General features: G+C 40.0%; 2 long non-coding RNA genes across 2 annotated transcripts; one reads left to right on the top strand and one right to left on the bottom strand.

The window, feature by feature from the left end:
• Positions 1-1228: 1228 nt before the first annotated feature.
• On the bottom strand, positions 1229-6494 carry LOC309699857. Its single transcript, XR_014274513.1, has 3 exons — positions 6230-6494; positions 5880-5992; positions 1229-1867 (listed from the first exon to the last, which is right to left on the bottom strand). It is a non-coding gene; the product is annotated as an uncharacterized lncRNA (long non-coding RNA).
• Positions 3501-7814, top strand: LOC309699856. Its single transcript, XR_014274512.1, has 3 exons — positions 3501-3624; positions 6794-6851; positions 7037-7814. It is a non-coding gene; the product is annotated as an uncharacterized lncRNA (long non-coding RNA).
• Positions 7815-18298: the final 10484 nt, after the last annotated feature.

Below are 18298 nucleotides of genomic sequence, written 5' to 3'. Positions count from 1 at the left end.
TTATGCAGAGCGGGTTTGGTGCATGGGAATCACTTGTTGCAATATATCCACTTGTTGTCTGTTAAATGCAGCTTTCTTTTTCTTAGTAGTTGTCATAGACTCTTCTTCTGTCTCCTCACTGGGCCTTTTTTCCTTTGCAAAGAAACCCTCCAAAGACATCTGTTTTTTACTAATTTTGCTAGTTTGTGGGTTTAATATTAACTAATGTATCTTGACATGCGTCAAGAGTCAGTCATAGACTGAAGTAACTGAGAGAATTCAGTCTTTTTCCAAATAAAACACTGTTCAGAGTCGGATAATAAATAAAACGGAAATAATGTAAGTTATTTATTTTTTCTGTGCAGTACGAGCTTCAACTCTCTTGACCCGGTACCAAACGACTCAAGGCCTGGTACCGGTCCGTGGCCCGGGGGTTGGGGACCGCTGCTATAGACTACAGTGTACGCTCTACACCTACTTACTGGTTTTTGTTGCACCAGTCTGCATCTCCCAATTACTTTGTGTGTTTCGCTTACAGCTCCGCACCACCCAGGCGGCAAAAAATGTGCATGTTCTTTGTGATCTCGTAACCAATGCCCTCTGCCGTCAAAGTCGAGAATTAGTTAATGGGCATCATGTGACTAGTGGAAGCCAGATCCTTTTATTTAGCAAAATTGGGGTTATTAGTTAAATGTTATTGTTGAGGGGCACAGACAGCACATGTACACAGATTAAAAAATAGTAATGCCTCAAGAACAGGGCTCTTGGGACGTCCAAGAGGAAAGGGGCAAATGCTCAAGCCCCCTCCGTTATGGCAACGACGTTTAGACGTTTAGAAAAGTCTTAGAAATGAATCGCATGCCAAAATGAAAACAAAAAAATTGGATGACATTAAAAACAAAAGAAACAAGAGACAGGGCGCTGAATAAGAACTTGTCAGCTTGTGAGTCTTGTAACTGGTGATGCTCCAAATGTTAAAAAATAAATATATAAAAACCAACAAACACCAAAAAGTGACTTTTATTATATGCTCATCCTGTGATCAGATAAAAAATATTTTATTAGAAGCAAGCTGGATCTAAGAGATTATTTCTACACAGCATCCTACAGTCAGTACAATTAATATGTCGGTATTGGTGGGATGAATATAAAATTCCCTAATCAGAAGGAAATAATAGTTTTATGTTATTTCATGTAACATGTGAAGAAATAGAGGTTGATCACATGTTAAAAAATGTATATACTTATTGCTAAGACAGACTCAAATAAAAACGTATAATGAAGAAGACGTTTCCAGCGACGTTTAGTTAGAGCTGATGATAAATGTTGCTCTTTTGTTATCTCAGAAATGTAAATTTGTGGGTACAGAAGTAGAGCGCATGGGGATTTTTCCTATAGTTGCATTATTGGATTCAAAGGTCATTTCATCACCACAATAGTGCACAGGTAACTTTCCTTCACATTTGACCACAACTATTCTGTTAGTGAGAAGTGTGCCTTTATACTGACACTTGGGTTTCCTGGCTCCATTGTTCTTTAGGTCACATCTAACAATGCGAAACTTTGCTACACTCTTTGTCGTGCCATTCGTCTGATCATATCTTCCTTGACCGTTACAAATGGCTTTGACCTGTTTGTAATCACTGAGGATGAATGTGTTAACATCCTTACATTTGTTTCGATCAGCATATATTTTCTTTTTTTTCATTTCTGTATCACATTTTTTCACGCTCATCTTGGCATCTACATGCTGTCGTCTAAACTTTTCATAATTTGTTTCATTCAGTCGCTTCTCAATTCGGTTGGGTTGAAGATTGGCTGGTTTTGAGAGTCCAGTAACAAAGGGCAGCACAAGCAGCAAACAGGTAAACATGATCCTCATTGTTTCCTGGAGAGAGAAAAACAGGAACATTTTCCAGATCAAGAATTTAATGCAACAAAAGCGTCATCACTGTAGTGGCAGAAGTAAGTATTTGATCCCCTGCTGAATTTGTAAATTTGTTCCCTTATGAAGAAATGAACAGTCTCTATTTTTTGTGGATGTTTTATTTTACTGGAGAGAGACATGAACACCAACAGAAAAAAAACACAATACATGATTTCTTTTCACTGATTTGCATATAATTGAGTGAAGTAAGTTTTTGATCCTCGACAACCCAACAAGCGTTCTGTGGCATGAACTGAGCCCACTTTGTTTGGAGGAAGAGAAATGCTGAGTGTAACCCACAGAACATCATCCCCACTGTCAAGCACAGAAGTGGAAACATTATACTGTGGGGCTGTTTTTCTGCCAAGGATACAAGACGACTTCACCACACTGAGGCGGCCAGTAGATGGAGCCATGTACTGCAAAATCTTGGACAAGAACCACTTTCTCTCAGGCAAAAGACTGAAGATGTGTCATCGATGGGTCTTCCAGCATGACAATGGCCTAAAACATACCACTGATGCAACAAAGGTGTGGCTAAAGAAGAAGCACAAGGACATGGAGTGGAGCTAAGGCAGTCTCCAAACCTCAGTCCTGAAGAAAATCTGTGGAGGGAGCTGAAGCTTAAAGTTACCAAACAGCAGCAAAGAAATCTAAAGAATTTAGAGAGTTTGTGGAAGGAGGAGTGGAAAAAAATCCCTCCTGAGATGTGAGCAAACCCAGTGACCAACTACAAGAAACATATTACCGCAGTGCTAGGCAATAAAGGTTTCTCCACCAAGTACTAAGTTGTGTTTGAGATCAAATACTTACTTCACTCAGTGACATATAAATCAATTCATTTATTTTAGCAAATACATTTTTTATTCAATTTTGGTTGATATTCTGTCTCATTACATCAAAATGAAAATACTTAAAAAAAAAATTAGAGACTGATTATTTAATATAAGTGAACAAACTTACAAACTCAGCAGAGGATCAAATGATTATTTCCCCCCAGATAATAGATTCTTTTTATGACCAGCTTTTCTCTTTTTTGTCTTTTTGAAAAGTTGCTGGCCAACAAAGTTTTATTCATTTATTAAAAAAATAAATAAATAAAAAATAATAATAATAAAAAAGTTTTATTCATAGATGTTTTTTGCATTAGATAAATTTGCAAACTGAACTCCACGCTTCCAGAACCTCTCGGTTTGTTCTTGTTTCTTTATTGACTTATATAGAAACCCACATAAGTTTGTTTAACTTATGTAACAAATGAATAAAGCAACTAAATTTAAGTAAAAGGATAATTTTAGTATTTCTGATCCATTCTTTACAGAATTTTTTCAAATCATTTTCAAACATTCAGATTTTTGTCTTTTATTTTCTTGTTAAACCTCGTAAACGGTGAACTAAAAACCCTGGAGTATGGTTTGAAACGTTGATATTTTAGTCTGAAAAGGAGCATGTTTCGCTTTCTGGAAGCGTTTATGTTGAAACTGGAGCACTAATCAGTACTTCTCCACACCTGTGGTGCACGCGCTGCGCAGACCCCGTCGGGTATGCGCTGCAGAGCATGCGCGCCAGAGGAGGGGGCTGACTTACTTGAGCAGGAAGCGCGGACTGAGAGACAAGTCGAAAAGAAAAGACGGAAGATCGCTGATGAGGAAAAGCAGAAAGAAATAATTTAACTGAGCTTGAAATGAAACAAGAGCTAGCGAATCTCTGCTGGACAGGTAATTACCGCTGTTTGGTTTAATATTCTATTTTAAACAGTGTAACTATGAACTAAGACGAATACGGATCATATATTTTCATACAGTTATGTTCCAGGTTGATGTTTGCGTGTCTTCACTGTAAAGACCGCAGGTTATTGGAGAGTGCCTGAAAGGAAAATATGCGCCAAGGATCATTTAAAAAATAATAATTAAAGTAAATGAAACTAACTAAAAACATGTGTCATTACTTTCTTATTCCTTTTAATGATGACTTTTAAAATCATTAAATGATAAAATAAAATAAAAATAAAAAATCAATATCAATATAACAGCTTCCAAAAATTCAATATCAAAACCAGTCTAATTTTTACTTTAGTAAATATTTTGAAACTTTTCAGAGAGGCACGGAGGACATGTTGAACAATAATATTGTGTAATTTTTAAAAGTATTACTTGATTTTTTTAAAACAGGAAATTGTAATCATTTACATACATTTGGTAGCATGTAGACATTATGAAGGGGCTGCTTTACCTAATAATTTTTTACATTCACAAGATTAAACTTGACTTTTTTCACGAAGACACAAATAAAATTGTGGAGTTTGCTGGTAAGACCTTATAATCTTAGAAATATTTGAATATGCCTGCATAGCAGCTCATTTGCGGTGATCGTGGCTCAAGAGTTGGGAGTTCGCCTTGTAATCTGAAAGTTGCCGGTTCGAGCCCCGGCTCGGACAGTCTCGGTTGTTGTGTCCTTGGGCAAGACACTTCACCTACTGGTGTTGGCTAGAAGGGTCGATGGCGCGATATGGCAGCCTCGCTTCTGTCAGTCTGCCCCAAGGCAGCTGTGGCTACAACTGTAGCTGCCTCCACCAGTGTGTGAATGACTGGGTGTGTAAAGCGCTTTGGGGTCCCTAGGGGGGACTAGTAAAAGCGCTATACAAATACAGGCCATTTACCATGTGACAGAAGTTTTTATGTAAAGTAGTGGAAATTAACAACAAGTCATTTAAATAAATTTGATGATTTTTTTAACTCTCAGTTGATGAGTTCATGAGTAGGGCAGGGTATCGTCACTGATTTCTAGAATCGATTCGCTTCCAATTCACAAGGTACCGAATCAGTTCGATCCACGATTCGATTCGATTTGAATCTGGGAAATTTGGACAGTCAGAAATATTATAATTCAGATCAGTACAGTACATTTTATTGTATCTATAAAAAGGAAGCTGACACACACAAGACGTTATCAGAGGTGTGAGCGTCACAGCAGATGCCTTTGTGTCAAAGTAGCTGAAGATAAAACACAGAAAAACATGAAGGTGGTTTTACTGTTCTGGGATTTTATAAAAATATTCTTCAGTACATCAAAAATGAAAGAAAACCATTAATCAACATATGAACGTTACCTCTGACATTACCGCGGTTTTATTAGAGACACGGCTAAGCGTTTTGCATTTTGCATAATTTTAAAAAGTTTACATTTGTTTAGTATTGAACGGCAGAAATTGGGTTTTCTTTTCGGAAGTAAGTAAAACAGCAGCTGACAGCCTGTAAACAACGGTAGACTTCTGTGTAACAAGCAAGACAACAGACAGACAGAGAGAGAGAGCTGTGCATCGTGGTGGAAGCAAAACAGCAAAAGTCAGAGTGAATTCATGACGATGTTTATGTGAAGCGTAGTTTGCTGCTTCGTTTGCTGCTGGTTCAGTCAATGTTGTTTGGAGAGAGATAAAACTAACAGCTTTATGATCAGCGCAAAAAGGGCGTGAACACAAAGCGCGGACCCGCCGACAAATCAGAATCAGCGAGCTGTCGGCTTTCAGCCCCGACTGTGAGAAAGGCGACATCTAACTGATTCTGATCCGCGCTCCGCGCTGTGTGTTTACATCTTTGTGCAGAATCCGTGTTCCTGCTCTCATTTACTGTCTTAGCTGTTTGGTGGTTGTTGAAAGTTTGTGATCTTTCACCAGAGATTCTGGCATTTCGGGCAAAATAAATTTATATTAAAAAAAATCAATTCAGGATTTTAATGGATTGATTTCACGTTATCCAAGCCAGAATCGATTTTAATCGATAAATCGATTATAAAAACCCACCCCTATTCATGAGGTGTATCTAAAGACAACTTCTCTACTTGCATCCACACATTGAACCTTACAGAGGGAAACGGTCATTGCACTCAGTCATGACAACATTCTTGCTAAATATAATTATTTATATTATAAAGATATGAAACTTTTAAGCAAACTTTTCCAACTGAGGACACTTACCGTACTTTTTGCTTTACTGATCAGTGGTTGGTTGATTAACCTGCAGGAGTTCAGGCACGAGTCAGTCGTCTGGAACAGCAGGTGGTGAAGATGTCTTCATTAAATGAAATGCTCTAAAGGGGGAATTAAAATTGAACATTATTTGAACATAAATAAAAAAAGATAGGCCTCTGCCTGTGCATGCACATTTCTTATTCACGATATTCATGGTCACAGAACCCAGATGATGCATGTTTTAAAGCCCATATCTGGTTAGTGAATGTGAGTATAAGTGTGGCAGGAGATCGAGTTATTCAAAATAAGCCTGTTGTCTATAAAAGATTTTAAATATACAAATAAAAAGTTCTTACCAAACGAGGAGTCAAGATGAGCAGAGACCAGGTCTAGTGCAGCTCAGCTGTTAGTAAATTCTACCTGAGCAGGTTGGAGCTCATTTGTGTCACAGACAAGTAAAACTTTGGGGGCTTCAGCTTTTAAACATTTCAGCAGCCCCACCTTAAATTAACTAGCATCAGTGTCTACATCACCAGCCCACCAGTTAGCACTGCTCTGTTTGTGGTTCAGAACATGCTGCAAACATGATGTGAGGACCAGTGACCACAGCTGCAGATGCAGGTTGTCTTTCATAGCTCGTGTTACAACAATTGCAGCTATTTTTTTTTTCAATTCAATAAACCACATGTTTTAAAAATAAGTAAATTAAAAAAATATTGACATTTGTGAAAAAAGTGCAGAAACGGCCTTTTGGCTTAGTTTTTGTTAAGTAAATAATGGCACGGTGTAATATATCACGTGTTGTTATTCCCCTGATGTTGTATACACCTAATTTTAAAGTGGGCACTAAGACTCTATTGTAGAGTCTGACAGCAGCTGGAAAGATATCTGAAATTTCTCCTCGCACACTGTTGTTGCAGCAGCGTGTCACTGTAGGAGCTGCTCAGTGCTGCTAGGATGACCTGCATGTGGTGGGAGGTGGGTTTTTGTTTTATTTTTAATATCCTGTCCTATCTGCCAGCTTTTGCAATCAGAATTGTGACCTGAATGCATTGTGGTGCAGAACACATTTTGCTTTTGCAAGATCAGCTACTTAGAATCTCTATAGGCTCCTCTTGTTCATGTGACTATGTTATCTGTTTATTTATTCATTTCTATTTCAGTTATTACACTGGTATAGTATGACTATGTCACCTGCAGCCTCCAGCAGTACCAGTTACCTGAGACCACACATCTCAGCGACGTGTGCGTGCCCATCCCAGCAGGGGAAAGAGGGAAGCCCCAGCTGTCCCAGCAGAACACACCATAAAAGATGATTGATGTCACCCCAGAGTCATAGACGGTCTTCAGAAACTCCAAAACAATTGAATCTAGCCTTCTAGGTGTCCATCAGGTGTGATGTCAGAGCCACCAGCCTGCAGCTGTTGTTCATTTACATCTGCCTAATTGATCATTTATCCTCAGCACACTTTTCAGTTCCCTTGCTGAAACTGGACAATATGTAAAGTCTAAATTCAAACAAAGGTTGGGGAAACCTGCACTGAGCTGAGACAGAAGAAGTCTGAAGTCGAACTCGGATGAGTGACAGAGCGTTCCTGCTACTGAAAACTCTACGTCCAGATGAACAAAATGAACTTTTCGGGGCAGGTCCCCAGATGTTTTCTCTTCTCAGAATCCTCTTCACAGATCGTATCTCTTTTATCTGACACACAGTCATGTGGAAAAGAGTGTTTTCATAGGAATCTATAGAGTACTCTGAAAAACTAAGCACTGTACATGAGTGAGTAGCTTGCAGAGCCACCTTTTAGCAGCAGTAGTGTCACCAAATTGTTTCTGTATGACTCTTAGTCTGTCACACGGTTGTTTTGGCTGACGTTTCTTTACATCGTTTCGTCAGTTCATTGAGGTTTGTGGTATTTGTTTATGTACAGCCCTCTTAAGTTCCCAGTAGGGCTGAACGATATATCGCATTTGCGATAATATCGCGACATGATCAAGTGCAATTTTCTAACCGCAAAGGCTGCGATTATACTGCGATTATAAGGCTGTCCAAATTACTACCATATCCCAGAATTCATAGCGCGGCCCAGCCAAACTCCAGTTTCCAGCAATGGCAGCCGCTACTAAGTTTTAAAATTACTCATACTAATCTTTCTGGGTCACAAAATAAACTTTTAACATATTTTCAGGCGAGAAAGTAGCTGTGTAAACATCAAATATCTGCTCGGTTTATCAAGATATCGCATATTTGCAAAAGTGCTTCGACGTTTTCGGAGGCGTCTGCTACCCACCAGCTCGACAGCTAGCCGGGAGCTCGAGGATTACTGATGCGGCCGAGAACGGCACAACTCCCGGCACATCATTTTCAGATCACCGCGGAGTTTCGCTGCTCGGGTTAAACGTGATATATAAGTCACTTAGACAACCTAAAAATGTTATTGTTGGGCTTTTTTCAGTGTTTTGTTTGTTCGTGAGTAAATCGGTTTGGCTGAGATTAAAGTTATTAGATTAGATAAAATAAAACTTTATTAATCCCCCGGGTGGGTTCCTCCTTGGTTTTCACACAGCTGACTAAACGTCAAACAGAAAACTTATTAAACAGAAGTATGAGACAGTCGAGAATTTACACCAGTTTCTGGTTATATTTTAGATAGCAAGGAGCAGACGGCCGAGTTTATTAAACTCCACCGAGACAGCGGTGACGCTAATCAGAACTAGACCGTCCAATTTCACGCCTTTAAACTTTAAAGGCGTGTTTGTGTGTGTGTTTATACAATTGCTATTATGTTTGCACTTTATGTGTAATGTTACTGACTGCAGAGATCAGTAAGATGTGTGTATTTTTTATTTATTAGTTTTATTTATTTAATATTATTTTTTAATTGAATGACTGTCTAGTAGTTCACAGATGTCGAAAAACTGAGTGTGGTAAAGCCACTGATTTTGTTTATGTATATTTCTGCAATCTGCACATTGTACTGACTTTCATTTTAATGTTTACACCAGGGTTCCTTGTCAGCACTTTATGCTCAGATGTTTGTAAGCTAAAAATAAACTATTGTGTATGTTCAAATATACTGTTGTGATTGAAGAAGTTAAATAAAAATGTCAGTCATCAATTCATGCATCACCTCATGTCATCATAACAGAGGTCTGTCTTCCAGGAAAGAACAGTTTAAAATTAATGTAATATAGTATTGGCCATACTATATGATGTATTGCTTGTCTTTGTTTAATAATACAGAAGACAAAGACCTTAAAAAATAATCGCATATCGCATCGCAATCGCAATATTGGGGCAAAAAATCGCAATTAGATTATTTTCCATAATCGTTCAGCCCTAGTTCCCAGCACTGTTTTTCAGGTTGAGTTGTGGACTGTGACCTGGTCATTGCAACACCTTGATTCTGTTGTAGCTCTGCTAATTTGCTTGGGATCTTTGTCCTGCTGCATTACCAAAACTCAGTTTTGACTGTAGACTACTTGGTATACAAGGGACTTCATGGAAAACTCAATGACTGCAAGGGCCCAGGTTCTGTAGCTGCAAGACAAGCTCAAATCATCACCCCTTCACCACCATGCTAACAGCTGGTATGCGGTGTTTGTGCTGTTATGCTTTGCAAATTTGCTACTAAACTTGCAGCCATGCTGTCATGCTGTTTTTAGAGAGCAGAGACTGTCTCCTTGCAACCCTTCCAAACAAGCCACACTTATTCAAACTTTTTCTAATTGTCATGGCCTTTAACATTTAACTTGCTAACTGAGGCCTGTAGAGTCTGAGATGTAGCTTCTGGATTTTTGAGCTTTTTCTGAGAACTGCACAGTTTGACCCTGGGGTGAATTTTCTGGGTCATCCGTTCCTGGGAACATTATGACATTGTGTTAACAAACACCTGAATACTCCAGACCAGCAAACTGACAAAATGTTTGCTTTTATAGAGCTGCTCACATATGCTGATGAGCAATTATTCAAATGCAGTGGATTAGCAGCATCTGGCTGTTAATCACCTTCTAATTTGCATTGAAGCAATAAAGGTGCTTTCTGAATAATATGAGCTGTCTGGTGTGGTATTCATATTTAAAGTGAATAATCAGAATCAGATTACTTTAATAATCCCTAAGGAAATTATGTGGATTACAGTTGCTCCAAGTGTGTGTGTGTGTGTGTGTGTGTGTGTGTGTGTGTGTGTGTGTCTGTCTGTCTGTCTGTCTGTCTATCTATCTATCTATACACACGAATCACACAATCACAAATATCAAGAGGTGAGGGGAAATGTGTGTGACTGACATTTACAGTTATTCTCAGTCGCTTTGGTGCGTTTCTCAGAACACCATTAACATTTGCACAGCAGTTAGTGCATTTCCCAAAACAATTAGTGCAAACTGCAAAACCTAGTGGATAGCCTGCAAAAGCACGTCACATGCACAGAATTGATTATCCATACCTCAAAAGCAAGTATCCATGTCAATGAAACTGTCAGTGCCATCAAAATGAAAAGTCTTGACACCATCTTTATGAACAAGATAGTCAAATGGCATTGTCATGTTTCCACTATGACAGTTTATAATTTCAGTGTTTCCCATTGCAAAAACAATTGGTGACACCTGAAAATGCTGACGACAGCACTATGGCCTACCTGTACAGCCATCTGAAATGTGCAGTAAAGTCACTGTAGATGTTATGGGAGTCTTGGGAGTAACTGAGACACTGAATACGTATGTTTCACATTTCCATTGTGTAGAAGTGTTTGTAATCCTACAGAATTGTGCAAAAGAAAAATATGCTACAGTCACTTGTTCACTGTAGAATACATGTAAACATAAAATCACCCATTTGGTAGAGCTGTGCACTAATGTGAACAATAAACAGCACATGTAACAGTACAGTAAATCATTCTGGCACATCCAGACGTTCCTGTCTGTCTGGCCACATATTTTCATCTACATCACAACAGATGTTATCCCTCGCAATGCAGCGAGGAAAGTATCTCCTGGAGTGGCGAATCCATCCTCTGCAGGACCCTGCTGTGATGTCGTCACATGCTGCATCCATGGCTGCTAGCAGGGCCATTTGCTCATGTGGATTTAATTTTTCTTGAGTACTCTGTCAATTGTTGAAATTGGAACAGATTCAATATTGCCAAATACCGTGTAATTCTCTATGACAGCGCTTTGTATGTCTCTCAGCTTTATTGCATTGTTTGCAATGACCATTGCACAAATGGCTTCTTCTTGCTGTGGGGTAAAAAGGGGCCCTCTTCCGCCTCCGCGAGGTTGTCTTACAATCCTATGTGGTGCAGAGTGAACTTTTTGTGAAATTGCAAATACAGTACAGTAACATGTGATGTGTCTGAGATGGCACAGTACAGTACAGTGTATTACTGTTTGCATACCTGTTTTCCCTACGGAATGTTTGAATGATTGAACTGACAGTAGTTCTTCCAATATTGGGTTGCACCCTTCGACCAGCCTCCTCCATGGTGAGGCCGTGATTGACAACATGGTCCACAATTGTAGCCCTTATTTCATTAGGAATCCGCCTATATCTGCCTCTTCTCCCTCTTCCCCTTCCCCTTCCTCCCCGCATCCTCACCCCTCTTCCACGTTGCTGACCTTCCATTTTGTGTCACAGAAGTGTAGAAATGGTACACACTAGCTCCTGCGCAGTTTATATATGCTTGCCAATTGGGGATTCACAGGATTCATCCATTATTGACAGTGAACAAGTTGTTTGTCATTGGTTACAACTAAACTTTCACACGCCTCCTCATGAGTGACAGCTGTAATTCACCCGAGATCAATTGTTCAATTTCGGAGACATTTCCAGGAACAATGATACAGGAAGGTATAGGATTTGCTTGACAGATGGCCAATATTTGGCATGTGATAACTAGTTCAACAATTTTGTGTGTGATGACTCAAGCAATGGATGTATGACTATTAGTTTTATTGGGAACGACTATTCAGCATCCATACGTATGATTACTTTTGACTGACATGACATAAGCAAATGGAAATGTCAGAAAGCAGCAGGGAAATGATAAAGTTACAGATATCAGGGGGAGAAAATAAAACAACAGCTGTGGCTCATCAATAAGGCTCTGCAAAATAGAAAACAGGAGGGAGACTGATATTTACTGTGAGTAAATATCAGTCTCCCTCCTGTTTTGAAACCTAAAGTTAGGAAATAATAATGATGCTCTCTGACATCCACAAAATGTCAGACACATGACACAGAGCTAAACCTCTGCCGGAAAATACACAGCAGAAAATTTAGTTAATTTTTTAACTGTACACAAACACTGGGACTGAAAACAGGTTTTGATCTTTGGTTTCATTCTATAATGGAAACAAGAGAGAAAAGTGTGAAACTGTTCATGCCTGTCTGAGAAAAGTGTATAAAGTGTGTAGTGACGGGTTTTACAGCCTTAAAAAATCTAAAATAATTGTAAAAAATAAAGCTGGCTACTTCGCAGATTTCACCTCTCGCTGGTTGTTTTTAGAACGTAACACCTGCGATAAACGAGGGGACTCTATATAAAAATACTGAGAAATTTCAGTCCTTTCTCTCTTTAGCTCTGAGGCGCGATGGAAAAATATCGATAAGTTGATGAACATCATCTACATATATATTCGGTAAATGCCCAAGACACCTTGAGAAATGTAAATCACCGCTTGATTCGTCCATTTGGTTGACTGTTTTTGGGAAATCCGACCTTAAACAAGACGCGAATATCACACCGGAAACGAAGCGCCCCACAGGAGTTTCCCCACCGGAAGTAGCATATGCTAAGGTGCGCATAGTCTATTGTAACTGACTGTAAAAAGTCAGCACAATGAAAATAAACTCCACCTAAACTTGGTTTATATCTGACCCAGATAGACTGCAGGTCATAAGTTCTTACCTGAAGTTCAGTTCACCTGACACTCGGATCGGCGGCCGCCTCGGGTCTGTCCTTCTGCCTCCCCTTTCCCTTGTTCCCTCATCCACCTGCTGGCCTCCACCACTTGCTAATGTTACTGAATCTGTGGAAGCTCCGCCATAGCCACCACCAAACAATTGAGTTATTTTTACACATCTGCCAGCATCTGGCCAATCCACCACCTTTCATTGTTCAAAAAAACATCGGCCCATAAAAACGAAAAATCACCATCGGCCCACCGAGTGCAGCTATGGCTGCTTAATAGTAATTTATTTTTGTAGAGGGCCAGCAAAACAACAGTTTTCGAGGGCATTGCCATATTGGAATGCCGACTTCTCTGACGAGGCTAACCAGATCGCCGTTTACTCCAGCGACACATCGTTCTCAGGTCCGTGTTTTGATTTCCGAGGTAAGTCGAACGCAACACGCAAAGTAACGAATAAAGACCCTATCCAAATCCCAGTAACGATTAAGGCGTTCCTGATTTTGGCATAATAATGAGTTACCGTGCTCGTTACCTCAATAAAGATGGCGCCTGTGTGTTTGGCATGCCATCTATCGCTCTCTTCTATTTGTTTTATTTTATTGTTTTTAGTCAATTTTGTGCAACATGTCAGCCCTGCATTGTTTTATGATTGCCAGACATTATTGGAAATAGGCTTATCTACCCAAGCTTTAGCTCGGTTTGGAAATGACAACCAAGGCTTTCTGCCTCCCGATTTGGAAGTAACACCACCTCACTGGCGCTCCTTACCATTGCCACTGGATGTGTGGAAGCGACGCAGGAGACGAGGTAACCGTGGAGGTCGCCTTGTCAAACTGAGACTCAAGATCTCTTATTTTCCTCATGAGCTTCGCTCAATTTGTCGATCCTGCCCGCGACTCTTGGTGCCGTTGCGTGCTTTGGACCCGGTGGACTCCTGCTTGGTTCCTGTTGTGGGATCTCTCGAGAAGGGTTCTGCAAAACCCTCTCCTCTCCGACATCTGCGTTGGCGTGGAGTGGACCAAACAAACCTCCGACCTGTGGATCTGGTTGTTGCTGCCTCGGAAGCTCCCGAGCCAATTCCTCTCAGGTTGGGATTAATTAACGCCAGATCGGTAGCAAATAAGACATTCATTTTGAAGGAATTTTTCGCTTCCCATGCACTGGATTTTCTTTGCTTGACTGAAACTTGGATTCCACCCGGTGTGTTAAGTGCCTTTTCTGAATTACTGCCGGCTGGCTGTGCCTTTTTTAGTGTTCCGAGAGTTTCTGGTCGCAGAGGAGGGCTAGCTGTTGTTTTTAAGGCACATCTTGACTTTAAGCAGCTATCCCCATCAACACGCCACACCAGTTTTGAACTCTGTTTGTGTGAACTGGGCCACTCGTCTTCGCTGTTGTGTGCGATTGTTTATCGGCCCCCAAAATATAACAAGGAGTTTTTATCCGAGTTCTCAGAGTTTCTTGCTGACTGTGCATCACGGTATGACCAGATCCTTTACTTGGTGATTTTAATATACACGTCTGCTGCCCGGGGAAGCCCCTGGCTAAGGACTTTCTGGACTTAGTGAACTCTTTTAACTTTATTCAGTCTGTTAAAGGTGCCACTCAAGAACGTGGTCACACACTGGACTTGGTTTTATCACATGGTTTATCTGTCCAAAACGTACTTGTCGAGGATGCGGTGTTCTCTGACCATATGCCTATTTTATGTGATATTGTTCTTTTTAATCCTGTTCTTAAGCGTGCTGTACCTGCTCGATGTTATCGTGCTTTTGGCTCAGATACTGCCGAGCGGTTTTCCATATTGTTTGACCAATTTATTTCTTATCCTCCTGAGTTGTCCATCTCAGATGGATTAGTTTCTTGTTTGGATTCTGCTTGTAAATCTGTCCTCGACGCTGTCGCTCCTTTTATATTCAGACAATGCAAGCCAAAGGCTAGTCCTTGGCTAACTGATTTTACCAGAGCCAGAATGTAGAAGATGTGAAAGACAGTGGAAAAAAGATAGGCTGTGCGTCTCTATGGAAGCTCTTAAGACTAGCTGGAAAGTCTATCAGAGAGCAGTAAAGGCTGCCAAGCACTCCTATTTTTCTCAACTTATTGCTGCCAGCTCGCATAACCCTCGTGTTCTATATAACACTATAAATTCTGTACTTAATCCGGAAGGCTATATTCTTTTGCACTCTTCTGCGGTTATGTGCAATAAGTTTCTTAATTATTTTGTGGAAAAGGTTGCTAGTTTGAGACCTCCGACTCTACCTATTGCTGACCCAACCATGCATGGTTCTTGCTCAAGTCTGTTCTCTGCTTTTCTACCAATTGTTTTATCTGGTTTAGAGAAACTTGTGTTGAATGCTAAACCGTGTGGCTCTCCAAATGACGTTGTTCCTCCCCGTTTTCTTAAAAAGGTATTTCCTATCATCGGACCACATATTCTGAACATTATTAATACTAGTCTTTTGTCTGGTCAAGTACCTAGGGAATTTAAGCATGCAGTCATACATCCTTTACTTAAGAAACCAGGCTTAGACAGTTCAGTCATATCAAATTTTAGACCCATCTCTAAGCTTCCCTTTCTTAGTAACATTCTGGAAAGGATTGTTTATACTCAGTTGATGGACTACTTGAATGACTCTAAATTGTCAGAAATCTTTCAGTCCGGCTTTAAGCCATTCCACAGCACGGAGACCGCCCTCGTAAAAGTTATGAATGACATCCTGATAGCGACAGACCGTGGTAAATATGCAGTGCTGGTCTTGTTGGACATGACAGCTGCATTTGACACTGTGGATCACGATTTGCTGATCTCCCGCTTACAGCACTGTGTGGGAATTACTGGTTCGGCACTTTTGTGGTTAAAGTCCTATCTTTTAAATGGGACATTTTGTGTTAAGTTGGGGTCGGCTTCATCCTCTGTGGCCCCTCTGCTTTGGGGTGTTCCACAGGGATCTATTCTTGGGCCGTTATTGTTTTCATTGTACCTCTTGCCTCTTGGTGCGATTTTCCGAAAGCATAAAGTGCCATTCCATCTATACGCAGATGACTGCCAGCTCTACTTACCTTTTAGTCATTCTGATAGTCTCCCAACTGGACCTCTGCTTGACTGCCTTACTGATGTCAAAGCATGGATGGCAAAAAACTTTTTAAATTTTAATGATCGGAAGACAGAAGCAATTTTATTTGGCCCAAATCGTTCTTCTCATACTCTGGATGTTGATCTTGCAGCTTTGACTTCCCAACTAAAGAGTTCGATCACAAATCTCGGAGTTAAAATTGATTCTGCACTCACCTTTGATGACCATGTAAACGGGGTGGTAAAATCAGCATTTTATCACCTCAGACGTTTATCAAAGGTTAAGCCCTTTCTTTCCAAGCGTGACTTGGAAAGCGTTATTCATGCCCTTATTACCTCACGTTTAGATTATTGTAATTCTCTTTTAACAGGGGTTGGGCAGGGCACTTTGTCACGCTTGCAATTAGTGCAAAAATGCTGCGGCACGATTTTTAATTGGTAGAAGAAAATTTGATCACATCACTCCGATTTTGGCCTCTTTACACTGGCTTCCAATTGAATTCAGGATCCGTTTTAAAGTCCTTTTATTGGCTTTTAAATCTCTAAATGGTCTGGCACCTGTTTATTTGTCTGATTTGTTGAAGCCCCACGTCCCCACTCGTTCCCTTCGGTCAGCTGAGCAGTTGCTGCTTTCGGTCCTGAAGTCACGGCTGAAACTTAGAGGAGACCGAGCGTTCTCTGTTGCCGCGCCGATGCTTTGGAATAACCTTCCTCTCCATATTAGACAGGCTGCATCAGTGCCAGTTTTTAAGTCTTTATTAAAAACCTATTTTTATTCCCTGGCTTTTAACTCTGTGGGTAACTGACATTTTTATTTTATTTTATTTTATTTTATTTTATTTTTTTTTAATTTTTAATTTTTTATTGTTTTTTAACTTTATTGCTATGTCTGGTTTTATTACTATGTGCATATTAGTATTGTACAACACTTTGGTCTACCAGGTGTGTTTTTAAAGTGCTACGGTATATAAATAAATAAATGATGATGATGATGATAATAACGTAGTTACTGTAGCGCGTTACTTAATAACGCGTTAGTCCCTACACTGCTAATAACAAAGAACTGTAATGACAGGCATAATAGAGATGAACAATGGACTTAAACATAGAAATAAACTCAAACTCAAAACGCTGGGTCAAAAGACTCAGGATCGTGACATGAACAGAATCAAAGTTTTCATTACACGGATGATTGAGCAGCATTTGATCAAATGAACAATAACTGCTCTTATTTGAATAAAGGAAAAAATGAGTACAACATAATATCTGAACAGAGAGATGTAACATGCACCAAATTCAAATTCACTGAGCCAGCAGCAAAACAGCTTGTAACATGTTGTTTTGTGTGATTCAGGTGGACTGAAAGAGTCTAATACAGGTAAACTATTAATAATATCAGAATATGAAAGACTGCTGTCCACTTTGGCTAACTAAATAAGATCCAGAGGAGGCAGAGCATTAACAAGAAGACTGTCAGTGTCTGTGTGTCATAGTTCTGAGTCTTTGTCCCAGTGTTTTGCGTTGGTGGATTTTTCAATGTTGCTAATGCTATTGTTTTATTCTTATAGTAACTGATGTTTCCTAGTTTAGTTTTCTTGCTTGATTGTTTGCCTTGATAGCCAAACTTAACAAAACAAAAAGGTGGGGGGAGGAGGACTGGGTGGTTGAGCCAAACCAAAAAAATAATAAAACAAAAAGAGGTCAATAGCTTCCCTGTGCCTACATAAAATGAAATGTAAAACAAAAAGGCCTATCTAGCTACTCGACCAAAAGGTCAGTAAAAAACATGCAAACGTGGCGTCAACCGCATAACCTAGTGCAGGGGTCGGCAACCCTGAGCACGCGAAAGGTTAACTGATGGCACGACCATAGTTGGACTGGCCATCCTGGTGCTGGTGGTGATTTTTCGTTTTTATGGGGGGATGATTTTTGTTCGTTTTTTTAAAATAACAGTATAAACAATGAAAGGTGGTGGATTGGCCAAATGATGGCTGATGTGTAAAAATAAATCAGTTGTTTAGTGGTGGCTATGGCGGAGCTTCCACAGAGGCCAGCAGGTGGATGATGATGAAAGGGGAGGCAGGAGGAGGAGGCAGGAGGAGGAGAGACCGAAGGCGGCCGCCGGTCCGAGTGTCAGGTGAACTGAACTTCAGGTAAGAAGTTATGACCTGCAGTCTATCTGGGTCAGATATAAACCAGGTTTAGGTGGAGTTTATTTTCGTTGTGCTGACTTTTTACTGTCAGTTACAATAACTCGTACTGCGTGCTAGCTAGCATGACGGAGTTTCTATATAGCTGGGTGAGTGCTATGATGTTACTGATAGTGAACTTTAGTTTATTCATAAGGTTAGTTAGTAGAGTTGCCAACCGTCCCGTAAAAAACTGAATCGTCCCGCATTCAGAGAAAATATTACGCATTTCGTATTGAGCTGAAAAGGAAAACAGT

This window comes from Aulonocara stuartgranti (assembly GCF_965226115.1).
Source record: "Aulonocara stuartgranti genome assembly, chromosome: 23".
In the NCBI taxonomy this organism is placed as follows: Eukaryota; Metazoa; Chordata; class Actinopteri; order Cichliformes; family Cichlidae; genus Aulonocara; species Aulonocara stuartgranti.
This window is presented reverse-complemented; position numbering and strand designations above follow the sequence as displayed.